Below are 11,101 nucleotides of genomic sequence, written 5' to 3'. Positions count from 1 at the left end.
TTTAAATAATTACTTATTAATTAATGAATGATTACTTATTAATTGAAATAGAAAAGCAGTGTATTATAGACTTTTCTCCTCTAAAATTATTTTAAAACCAGTTTCTTGGTTTGGAAATGATATTTTCTCAAATATGTTTAATGTTAAATATGTTTAGTGGTTTTTGAATTATATTTTCTCAAATAATTAAATACGCTAACCACTTCAATAAACTTGAATTAGATAAAACTCGATTAAATCACTAGTTAACTCTTTAAGTTTACTATTTTTACGTTTTTAGTTTATAAAATTGTGTCAATTCACTTATAAATTCATACTGAATGTGATCAATTAAACTTAGTAAATTTGTCCATTTTTTATTGAGTTGAGAAAATCAAGTGTATATTGTGTAGAACTCATTTTATAACAACGATAAGACACAGCATAAGGAAAAACAAAACTCAAAAAGCAAAAATTAATATTAATAAAAAAAGAAAACAACAAAATAAGTTACCCTATTTTAAAATTTTTATGTGGAATGCAGGTACATTTAATTTCAATGATTTATATTTAAATATATTTTATATTTTAATTATTTAATTATATACCTTTTAATGGTTATTTATTAATAAAAATAAAGTCTTACGAGTTTATAGTTTGAGTTTATGATTTGATATTACTGTAGGAAGGACTTTTAATAATAGTTATTTTAAACTTTTTATGTCAATTATTAGGAGGTAGTAAAAGAAAGGAAAGTAAAAAGTTGTCTTTTCAGTTGGTTATTTGCATAACCAACTTGAAAAGTCTCTAAATAAATATTTTTTAAAAAAATAAATTTTTAATAACAAGTATTTAAAAAACCATTGTAAAAAAACTTTCCACAACGGTTATCTGCAAATAATCACATGTAGATAACTATTGTAAAAAGTTTTTTCACAACAGTTTTTTATATAATAGTTTCTAAAAGTGTATTTTTTAAAAAAAAATTGTTTGTTTTTCTATACTTTCAAATTTTAAGACTTGTAAATTATATAGATTTCACAACAAGTATAAACTCCCAACCAGTTGAATCACAATGGCTATATAACAAGTTATAATTACATTAAATATACATAATTAATCCAACATCAATAGAGATGTTAATTAAGAATTCAAACAATTTAAATACCCAAATTCATTTATACAAATACCCTACTATCATAAAATATAAATTTGAAAATTAAAATAAAGATTTGAAGGCACAAATTCATCTATTAAAAAATCTAATTATATAAATATTCAATTAAATCAACCATCTATAGTACCAATATTCAATAAAAATTAACAAAAATAAATAAAAACAAAGACTTACGATGGAGTTTGCAAAGACTGTCTAATGAAAGAGAAAGATGGAAGAAGATGAGAATCACCCACACCTATAAGTTATGAGAAGAAGGTGGAAGCTTTGAGTGAGAAAGAAAGAAGGGTGAAGAGAAGAGTTCACTTATAGATCTAAAAAAGTTGAGAAAAAATATATCTGAAGAGTCATCCAACCAAACAATGGAGGAGGAAGAAGATGGAAAAACCTAAAAAGAAAATATATTTGAAGAAAATCATCAACAATGGAAGAAGGAAGGAAAGAAAATGGAGAAAAGGATCTCTAAAACGAAACCCACTAACCTCTAAAATATTCAAAACAATGAGCAACAGTAAATGGAGAATGGTGGACGGTGGACGGTGACAAACAGACAAAGAATGACATAAGTCGACGGGATCAATGGTGAAAGGTTAGATCTTTTCAACAGTTTATGGTGTGAGAGAGCTATTTTCTAAAAAAAAAAAAAGTAAAAGACATTGAAATACAAATCAGGGTATTGAATTGATTAAAAAATTATAAAAAATAAACAACATCAGTTATTAAAATAGCTGATATTGTTTGAGACCTTTTAACTTTTACGCCGGTTATATAAAAAATTGATGTAAAAAGTAAAAAAAAAATTTTATATTTTATATTTTATATTTTTTAAAAGCTTTTCATGTTGATTTTCATAAAACCAACATGAAAAGTTTAATTCTTTTAATTTTTTTACTTTGAAAAAGTTTTTTACGTCGGTTATCTAAAGAATTGATGTGAAAAATTCAAAATTTTTATTTTTTTATTTTGTGAAAGTTTTTTCTGTCAGTTTTCTATGTAACCGCATAAAAAAAACTTTTTTACGTCCGTTGTTTGTCTAACCAATATTAAAAATCTTATAGATAATTACATTTATGCCACCACCTTTTTTTACTATGATTTTTTATAAAATTGACATTAATTTGTGATTTAAAAGGCATATTTTCCAGTAGTGCAAGTTTACATTTTATTACAAGTTTACTTATATTTGTGAGTTTGACAAGCTTAAGGAATAATAAACATAATTAACTAATTCCCTCTATTTTGGAAATCTGTGAAAAAAAATTTTAAAAATTAAAATTATTCTCTTCGACGCTGGAAAGCACCAATCATTTATGGAGAATAAAATATACAAAGATGAAATAAGGGCTGCAAATATAATTAAATTGGCATATATATCTCCATTCTCCTTTTTCATTTTTTTACTGTTTAGATTACATTTTAATGTTCAAAATTATTAAAATTTGATCTTAATAATTCAGACGAAGCAAATTAAAGTTGAGGAGATAAAAAGTCAGATTGGTCCAAGAAGTAGTTGACAAGTCGTTATACATATTGACTATTGGGAGAAGGACAAGAGGTGGTTCCTAACAGTTCTTTCCCTTGGGCCGTACAAGGGACTGAAGGAATGGAATTGAAATTGGAACTAACCAATATCACTTTTTTCATGTATGATACGAGGGAATGAACAATTTAATGCCAATCCTAATCCTATATAAATGGGATTATTTACTACCACCACCCCATTGTATTGGAAATCTTGGGTTTAAAATTTTAAAAACCAAATTACCCCTACACTTCCCTCATCATCTCTACCTTTGCAAGCGTTGAGCCGTTGACCTCTCTCCTGCCGCTCAACCCTGCTTCCCTTCTAGCTCATTGGTGCCATATGAGTTTCCCTTCTCTCCATCCAGTGTCATCCTTGCTTTCCTTGGCATCACCATCACTGTCTCACTCAAGCTCCCTTAAGTTATGCAGAACAAAAAAAAAAAATAGAAGACCCATGATGATTTAGCCCAAATTTGAGAAGAGCCATTGCAATGGGAGTGAGAGACTAGACAAACTAAGACTGGAGCAGGAAGAAGATGATTTCTCAACGAAGTGGAGAGGCACATGTCCAGATCTAGTGAGTGGGAACAGAAAAATTGTGAGGTAGAGGAAAAAGAAGGCAAGTTGTGAGGTAGTGCAAGACGAAATTGGGTGATTAGAGGTCTTGAATGAATGAATATTCACTATTACTAAATACATATTTCAAAGTGAATCTTTAGGAGCACTTCATTAAAAAACGCTCTTGAAGAGTAGATGTGGAACGTACTAGAACACTTTTATAAAAAAGTGTTCATATACGTCAAGCCTTTAAGACTAAACGAGTGCCCCTAAATAATTAAAAAAATGAAATAAAATTTTACAATCTTTAGCACTCTAAAGGTTCTTCCCTTCAGGAGTGCTCTTTGAAGAGCACTCCTGATGCCTTGACCTTACGGAGCACTCTTTTGTAAAGCACTTTAGGAGGCCTATTAAATTTTATTTTCCTAGTTTTGGAGCCTCATTTGAAGAGAGCGCTTTAGGAAGAGCGCTGCCATATGCTTATTTGATTAAGTAAACAAGAGTGCTTTTTAGTAAGCGCTCATGTATATGCCAAAGTGCTGTAAAAGCACTCCTACAAGCTAAAAATTAGTACTTTCATAAGGTTATTTTGTAGTAGTAATTATTGAAAGATGAGTGAGCTATGAGGTAGTATAACCAGATCTAGGAGGTTGCCATTGGTTGAAGGAAGAAGACAAGGGTTTTGTGTCCTTTGGGTTATTTTTTTATTAATTATGAGGATATTATATTTTTTTCATAATCTATGTTTAATAATAAACTAAAATGAAGGAAAGTATTCCTTCTAATTATTACTCCATACCAAATATAATTTTAAAGTTTAATCTCACTTTCAATTTCAATCTCAATTACAATCTCTTTAAATAGAAACTTGCACGTCAAACAGGACCTTATTATCTTCTATTTTTCAGCCACAAATAAACCCACGTAGTACTATTATTATCAACACGTTGAATTGTCTCATCCACTTGTATACATTTGATATTTACTCGTGCGTTGTATTATCACTTTATTAAGGTCGCTGCAGGTATTCTGTCGACGATAAAACATTTCACTCCATGTGGGAGGTCACTCTCTTGAATAATTATTTTTGGGGATAAAACGACAAATTATTCCAACATAAAGTATAAGTCTTAGCTGGCTGAGCTACTTAATGGGCAGTGGGTCCAAATAAATACGTCAGTGGCGCCGCATGCAGCTTATCATAAGCTCATCATCTCTTGTCATTCACCCGAATCTGAAATCCCTCCTCATCAGTTTATTTTTTATTTTTAATATTTTTCAAACTGATTGTACCACGTAGAAATCTTTATTATCAGAGAAAACATTATGTATACAGAAATGGAAAAATAATAATAATAATAATAATGAGGGCCAAGTCTTATTTAACTTTTTCCCTGTGTTCTTGTGTGTGTGTGTGTTAGTATATTACTCTCTCCAATAATTTTTTTAATCCATGCAATAATATTCGGACGCGTACAAATGTCAAGTAGTTTTCAAAACATAAATGACATGTAGATTGGAAGCCAGACAGAATCTTTTCGGATCAAATAGGACGACGAGGATTGATGTACGAAGTGTTGGCCTTGACGAAGCACATAGCCCCATGCCCACATGAAGATCAGAGCAGTAGGTACCAGATAAAAGTTAGTTTTCATTTTCATCTAATGCGCAGATGAAAATTTAAGTCACGAATATCTCTTCATATATAATGACTAGTGATTTTATCATAATCAGATTCGATATTAATGGGTGATTTTATAAATGCTTCAGCTTCACTAGCTAGATCCCTGTTGTATCAATTCTCTCGTTTGTTCTTACTGGTTGTCAGTTGTGCTTGTTGCGGTTTAGCACCAATACATAAGACGTTGGTGATGCTCCCCCCCCCCCCCCACGGTATAAAGCAAAGTCTATATTAAAATTAAGAAACAGATACAAATATCCGAGGGTATATTTGGAGCATACTTCCAATATCCCTTTGTAATATACATAATCTATAAGATAAAGTACTATGACCTAGAACGATTGGAATATAAGCTGACTTAGACACAAAAATAATCAGCGGAAAAGATGTCAGAAATGATATCCAATGCTTATTGTTGATGAACATTAAGCTATATCAAACCATCAGCAAAAGTAATTTGTATGTTGTTCTTTATCCTCATCTTCGACTCCCTGGAGTGCAAGATATAACTATTGAATATAATGTGAGACGTTGGTGATGCTTGAAGTCATTCATCTTCCATTGTCTCGAGAATTTATCCTCTGATTTTCTTAAGGTAAACCCAATATATATGCACGTTAATTACCTCAAAATGGTCATCTAATTAAGTTGCTTCCAGAATTTAATCCGTCCTAATTATGATTATGTTGGGACATGTTGAAACCCATCCTTAAATTATGAGGAATAAGACACAGAAACTAGCCGGACAATTTTATACACGGGACGGGATAAGAGATGATTATCTTTGTGAATAATTTCTCCAAAAATCAAGGCAGATGTATCAATGTACAAATCAAAATAGATTTATAAGGACCGCTAGATTTATAATTACAAAGTTTTGAAATCTAGAATTGTTACTCATTAGAAATATTAATGATTTTAAGAAGAGTAAGATAGTAATTTTAAAGAATATTTTTGAGCAATTAGATTAAATTGTAATTTTTTAAAAATGGAAGAAGAAAAAATAACAGTTAAGTCCTTAAGGAACAACTAAATGATAGATATATCCCTGATAATTTTTTAAAAAAACAAGTTATAAAAGTTGATTCAAATAATTGTAAATTCAGGAATTTCAATTATAATAAGACATTTAAGTTCTAAATGTAACTCTCAGTTTGCCGGTGAGATTCTTAATTATTTGCAACTATATGGGAACAATTGTTGTGGATACGACTATCATTAGTTTGATCTTCAAAACTATTATGTCATTCTCCCATTAAAAAAAAAATTGAGTTAATGAGTATCTATGCAGCAAGTAAAAGTAAATCTTGAATATATTCATATAGACGTGCAAAACTACTTATGGTCTTAAAAAGGCAAAGAAGTTTGAATATTTTTAAAAACGATTTGCAACAAATCCCTCATTGACTGTAAATATTAATTAGATGGACATAGGAAAATTAATCACCGATGTGTTTTGAGAATATATAGGCATGCTAATAGAATACACACATTTTAGTGTTGTATATTGCAATAGACACTACGTATAGTACAAATTGTGATCATCGACCCAAAGCAATTTTGGTGGTCTTAATCATTATAGAAGAAGTGTAATAGTCATATGCAGAGCAGCCTTATTGTTTGATGATGAGACTGTTGATCGAATGCTTTAAGTTGCTATATTAGACACTTTCTTGAATGCACGACTAAAATTGTGTTTGCATACCAAAATCAAGCTATAGCATGAACTTTAATTTGTGAGGCTCTCCTTGATTCAAAACGGAGTCTGCGCACTTGCCATTTAAACACAATGACATTAAGCACTTTGAAAACTTGATTTAAGATCGATATGGATCATATTTTTTGACTAAGTTTTGCAAACGCATGCCTGATTATTGAAAAGAAATGGTTGATAAATGAAATCCACGTATGATATTGGATGATATTACGGAGACTGAATATATGTCTACGGTATAACCCGTAAGGCTGTAACTATTATCTGTAAAAAAAAGTTAGTTAATTCTAATAATTATGTTTGAAATTAAAACATTTGGACTAAAATGTCCTTATAATTAATGTTTACTTCTCCATCTGATTTAATAATACAATCCATTTATGAGGGATAATTTGAGAAAAATGTAATTAATGCTTTTTAAAATTTGTAATTTTTAGGGTAGTTTCTCTTACATTTGAAAATGGAGAAAGTTTTTTAATTTTTTTTTCATTGATTACCTTACCTTGATCACCAACTAAACAACTGAAATCGTAAATTATTTTTTAAATCAAATTTACAGATCAAACTCATTTAAATTATTTTTAAGAAAAAAGAAATTAACTAATTAATATATTTTTTATAATATATACTTAAAACAAAAGAAAATAATTATTTATAATTATAAAAACACAAATTTCAAATTACAGAAAAATAAGATATAATAAAGACGACTATATTCCTTAATATTTCATCTTTTTCATTCAAGACTTTTATAGTTATCTGTTATTTCATAAGTCAATATTTATTATTTTAGAATACATATATATATATAAACATATGAATTATATCATGTCAAAATTGATTACAAATTAAAAATTACTCATTTATTTAATTTATAAGTCACTTTCAACATATTTTATCAGAATTAAAAAAATTTAAAAAATTTATTAAATCTGTCTAAAATTTCAATAAGCTTTTAATTTGTCCCTATTAAATATACATGTTTTAATGAGGGGTAATGGGGCAAATTTCTGATAAAATTTGAAGGTGTGAGATGTATGTGACTTATAAATTAGAGCAAAAAAATCTTCTTACTTTGTCTTTCAATTAGGACTGGAGATAGTAAATAAAAATTACTGACCAGTTTGACTGCTTCCAACCACTTGTTTAAGCCTAGTTCATCAGTTGATTTTCTAGCCTTATGGTTTCATTCCCGGCCTAATATCTGGACCGGATACTGAACCAATTCTAGATCAAACCAATCAGTCCAATCATTCCCAAGGCGATGCTATTATGCATTGGTTCTATGCTCTAGATCATAGAATATGAGAATGGAGATTTCATCCTTTATTCAAACCTTTCTAATTAAAATTAAATTGTTCAATCAAATTTAATATAAAAATGTAAAAATAAAGATAATGTTCTATAATGTAAACATATCAGCCATTCAAATTAAAAGTTAGATGATTCAAATGTCCTATCGTGAGCTACCGGTCTCATCCTCAAGTAGTTTTCAAGGCTTAAAAGAAATTGAGACAGAAGGGGAAACAAATTATTTGTCTCTTTTTGGAGAAAGGGACAGAATATATATTTTCATTCATAGTAAATCAATTGCAATTTTAAAACTATATATAAATGATGCATGTATTTATAAAAGAATATAATCTCTTGATATAGTTTAAGTAAGATTTTTCCCCCCTTTTTTGCTGGCCAGAGACCAGAGTTTCCATTTGTTTGATGCATTATAATATAGAGGGACTATTATAATCAAGAACTTTGTAATCTAGGAGAGGCCTAAATTTAAATAAACTAAACTAGGGGCCAAAATTGATTTTTTTCATTTTTTTGGCTAAAGTACACTTTCAATTCTTTAATTTTATATAATGTTTCATTTAAATCTTTTAATTTTATCATATGTCAACTGAATTTGTTTATTCATGCAATTTTTGGTGCGAGCATGAAATAGTTTTCAAACATAAATGAAATGTAGATGGGAAGAGAGACAGAATCTGGGCATAATAGTTTCGGTTCAAAATTATTATACATGAAATGAAATGCACGATAAAATTCAATTATATCTTTATTCTCATGAAAATGTATAATAGTATTTCCCTTTAACCTTTAACCTCATATCAATGATGAATTAAATTAGAAAGAGATTGGGAATGATGAGTAAACACAAAAAACCAGTTAATAAATACAATGGGTAAAATGAAAAAAAATAATTTCTACAAAGTTGCTTATATTTTCTACGAAGATTATATTAGTTGGGAAAAAACAGCTTATAATTTTGCACAGGATATTTTACTTGTAGGTTTTTTTCAAATCATGTATATGTTAGTGAAATAAATACAAATGTCAATTGCTAGTTATCCTAGATGCTACCTCCCTTCCTTGAAAGAAGTTATGGATTTGAACACAGTGCTGACATATTTATGTGAAGCGTGAGTGTGTGTCTCTCTTTTTTATATGGGGAAGGGCTAAGAAAAGTTTTAGAAGAAAATGAAAAAATGAAAATCATAACAAACAAAAAAAAACACATCCCATATTTAATGATAAGCCACATTGAAAAATTTGTTTCGATGGCAAGCTTTCATGCATGGTATAATTGACTGAAAACTTCGGAGGAGGAAATTTATAACCACTTGATAAGTGGGTATTTTAGATAGATTAGATATATATATATATATATATTACCCTTTTATTCACTAAATAATGCATAAAATAAGTTAAATAAAGATAAAAGGTCTCAGTATTTTTTCTGTATTTTTAGGAAAAGGGGACAAAATAACTTGAAAAAAGACTTAAAACACGATGCCTGGAGTCAAAGCCTAAGAAGCAGGTCCAAAAGCAGTGTCCGTTCTTGTACAAAATTATTATAGAAGCTCACCTTGCACAGAGGTAACTCACAATGAAGACCTTGAGCATCTCTAGCTGCCACTATCGGGCGTATACAACGCAATACAAATATTCACCGCTCACGGACGTTGCCAAGTTAATTTCGATATTCGATCACGCAAAAATAGCCAAACGAACAAGCACTCTTTGCTATTCTCCTACGACATAAATCAACTGGGCCTTACTACGCGCAGACATGAAGCCCAAAACATGTGTCAAGTTGAAATTTAATATTTAAATAGATTTTAAATCAGATACAAGCAAATCAAATAAGATTGGGTGTGATCTGTTCCATAAGCCTTCCAACTCATCCAATCTCATATTGAAGGCTAAGATGCATATTATGAACTCTGAAGGAGTTGTCCCGAGTTAGGAGCTTTCTCTCTTTTTTTTCTTTAGATTTTGTTTATGTTTTTATTTGGGATTTTTAGCTTAAACTTTATGAGCTATTTCTGAACTTTCAGTTAAGGTAGGGAGTAACTTGACTAAGATAGATTTTTGCTTTTTTGTTTGGTTTTGTTTATTTTTCCCCTTGAACTTAATTTCTTATCTATGAGAATTTAATGTTTATATTTATATTTATCTCTCTTATTTTAATTACTTTTTATATAAAACGACTGTCATATAATATATTGAGAGATAATTAGATACCTTAAAAACAATTGTCACTATAAAGAAAGAGAAGACAATTAACTAAATTATAGTAAATCATTCCAATAAATAAATCTTGATTCCCAGTGCTTGTCCGAATGATTGGTTCATCTAAGAATTATTACCATATTGATCTCGTCCCACCACTTCTTAGTCATCACAAAGCACAATAATGAAAAAAATCAAATTATAGAATAGATGTTGACCAATGAATTTGATTTTCAATGACAAAAGGTAAACCTGGTTGACTGATGGATTCGGTTCTTTTTGAAAAACAATTGTGAATATAATGTTCAGACTTCAGAGTATTCTTCCTAGGTGAGTTAAAAAAAAAAAATGGAAGTACCAGTCACTTCTTTGTGGGTATTGACAGTTCAGAACTTTGTGATTGTCATTTTGCAAATGCATCATTATCTTCTTTATAACTTGTAAGGGACCTATGTCATTTCCTCGTTTTTTTCCTAGACCAGAGACCAGAGTTTCCATTTGTTTGATGCATTATTATAATCAAGAACTTTATAATTTGGGAGAGGCTGAAATTTAAAATAAACTAAACTATTGGCCAAAATTAATTTTATCATTTTTTTGGCTAAATTGCATCTTTAATTCTTTAATTTTATATAACTTTTCATTTTAATCTTTCAATTTTATCATATGTCAGCTAAATTCGTTTATTAATGCAATTTTTTGTGCGAGCATGAAGTAGTTTTCAAACATTAATGAGATGCAGATAGGAGGAGATCAGAGGCAAAATCTGTTGGTATCCAACGGACTATAATAATAAATAGAAAATTGGTCATTTAGTCCTATAGTTTTTACATAGTTATTGCCTAGTCCTTAAATTTTAATTTAGGGCAACCCGGTCCTTTTTATTTTAACCATTTAAAATATTAGTCTTTATATTTTAAAAAATAAAATTAATCATAAGGACTAAAGTTTT

Source organism: Prosopis cineraria, unplaced genomic scaffold, assembly GCF_029017545.1.
Source record: "Prosopis cineraria cultivar Desert tree isolate PC_DT_omini unplaced genomic scaffold, ASM2901754v1 PC12, whole genome shotgun sequence".
NCBI lineage: Eukaryota > Viridiplantae > Streptophyta > Magnoliopsida > Fabales > Fabaceae > Prosopis > Prosopis cineraria.
Note: the sequence above shows the minus strand (reverse complement) of the source record.